We start from the raw sequence: 2,837 nt of genomic DNA on the forward strand, positions 1-2,837 counted from the left end.
TCAAAAATGCGTCTCCCGTCATTACATACAGTTTCCCCTTCACCCATTTCACTCTCCCCCTTCTGACCCTCTGGCATTCACGACTCTGTTCCCTGTATCTATGTGTTTGTTTTTGTTTGGTTTGGTTTGTTCTCTTGAGTTTTTGTTTGTTGTTTATATTCAATATATACATGAAATCATATGATATTTGTCTTTCTCAGCTGACATTTCATTTGCTGTAATACCCTCAAGGTCCATCCATGTTGTCACAAATGGCAAGACTGCATCATTTTATGGCTGAGGAGTATTCCAGTGTGGGGGGGGTGGAGGGGAGGAGTGGTGTATATACTGTATCTTTATCTATTCATCCATCAATGGGCACGCAGATTTTTTCTATATCTTGGCTGTTAGATCATATAGTAGTTCTAGTTTTAATTTTTCCAGAAACCTGTTTCTCATGCTGACTGTACCAATTTACATGCCCTTGTCTCCACATCCTTTCCAACACTTGTTATTTCCTGCTTTTTGATAATAGTCATTCTAACAAGTGTGAGGTGATAACTCTTGGTTTTTATTTGTATTTCTCTAATAATTAATAATGCTGAACATCTTTGCATGTACCTATTGGCCATCTCTATGTCTTTCTTGGATAAATATCTATTTAACAACTCTGCTCATTAATCAGGTTGTTTGACTTTTGTTGTTGTTGAGTTATAAGATTTTTTTATACATCTTGAATATTAATCCCTTATTGAAATATGATTTTCAAATATCTTCTTCCATTCAGTGAGAGGTATTTTATTTTGCTGATGGCTTCTCTTGCTGTGCAGAAGCTTTTGAGTTTCATGTAATCCATGTTTCCATTTTTACTTTTGTTCCCCTTGTCTGATGAAACATACAGAAAGATATTGCTAAGACCAACGTCAAACAGCATACTGCCGGAGTTTTCTTCCTGGAGTTTTATGGTTTCAGGTCTTACGTTTGAGTCCTCAATCTATTTTGGATTGATTTTTGTGTACAATATGGGATAGTGGTCTAGTTTCATTTTTTGCCTGTAGCTGCCCAGTTTTCCCAGCACCACTTATTAAAAAGACTCTTTCCTCCAATGTATGTTCTTTGTTCCTTTATCATAAATTAATTATTTATATATATGTAGGTTTGTTTCTCGGAGAAGGCAATGGCAACCCACTCTAGTACTCTTGCCTGGAATATCCCATGGATGGAGGAGGCTGGTAGGCTGCAGTCCACAGGGTCGTGAAGAGTCGGGCACGACTGAGCAACTTCACTTTCACTTTTCACTTTCATGCATTGGAGAAGGAAACGGCAACCCACTCCAGTGTTCTTGCTTGGAGAATCCCAGGGACAGGGGAGCCTGATGGGCTGCGTCTATGGGGTTGCACAGAGTCGGACACAACTGACACGACTTAGCAGCAACAGCAGCAGGTTTGTTTCTGGGCTCTCAGTTTTGTTCCATTGATCTATATATCAGTCTTTGTGTCAATAATATGCTATTTTGATTACTATAGCTTTGTAATATAGTTTGAAACCTGGTATTGTGATGCCTCTAGCTTTGTTCTTTTTTCTCAGGATTGCTTTGGCTATTCAGTCTTTTGTAGCTCTCTATAAATTTTAGAATTTTTATTTCATTTCTGTGAAAAATGTTGTTGGGATTTTGACAGCAATTTGCACTAAATTCCAATTGTTTTAGGTAATATGGACATTTTAACAAGGTTAATTCTTCTAATCCATCACCATGGGATATCTTTCCATTTCTCTGAGTCTTCTTCAGTTTCTTTCAACAATGCCTTATAGTTTTCAGTGTACAGGTTTTTCACCTTCTTGGTTAAATGTATTCCTAAGTATTTTATTCTTTTTGTTGAGATTATAAATGGAATCATTTTATTATTTTTCTGCTAGCTCATTGTTAATGTATAGTAATACAACAGATTTTTGTATATTGATTTTGTACCCTGCAATTTACCATATGTACTTGTTATTTCTTTTGGTTTTTGGTAGTGTCTGTAAAGTTTTCTATATGCAAAATCATGCCATCCACAGAGAGTGACAATTTCACTTATTTTCCAATTTGAAAGCCTTATATTTTTCTTGCCTGGACTTCCAAAACAGTGTTGAATAAGAGTGGTGAGAGTTCATTTCAGTTCAGTTCATTCCCTCAGTCATGTCTGACTCTTTGAGAACCCATGAACCACAGCACGCCAGGCCTCCCTGTATATCATCAACTCCCAGAGTCCACCCAAGCCCATGTCCATAGAGTCAGTGATGCCATCCAACCATCTCATCCTCTGTCATCCCTTTCTCCTCCTGCCTTCAATCTTTCCCAGAATCAGGGTCTTTTCAAATGAGTCAGCTCTTCTCATCAGGTGGCCAAAGTATTGGAGTTTTAGCTTCAACATCAATCCTTCCAATGAACACCCAAGACTGATCTCCTTTAGGATGGACTGGTTGGATCTCCCTGAAGTCCAATGGACTCTCAAGAGTCTTCTCCAACACCAGTTCAAAAGCATCAATTCTTTGGTGCTCAGCTTTCTTTATAGTCCAACTCTCACATCCATACATGACCACAGGAAAAACCATAGCCTTGACTAGATGGACCTTTGTTGGCAAAGTAATGTCTCTGCTTTTCAATATGCTGTCTAGACTGGTCATAACTTTCCTTTCAAGGAGTAAGTGTCTTTTAATTTCATGGCTGCAATCACCATCTGCAGTGATTTTGGAGCCAAGAAAAATAAAGTCTGACACTGTTTCCTCTGTTTCCCCATCTGTTTGCCAGGAGGTGATGGGACCAGATGCCATGATCTTCATTTTCTGAATGTTGAGCTTTAAGCCAACTTTTTCAC

This window comes from Ovis aries, chromosome 1, assembly GCF_016772045.2.
Source record: "Ovis aries strain OAR_USU_Benz2616 breed Rambouillet chromosome 1, ARS-UI_Ramb_v3.0, whole genome shotgun sequence".
In the NCBI taxonomy this organism is placed as follows: Eukaryota; Metazoa; Chordata; class Mammalia; order Artiodactyla; family Bovidae; genus Ovis; species Ovis aries.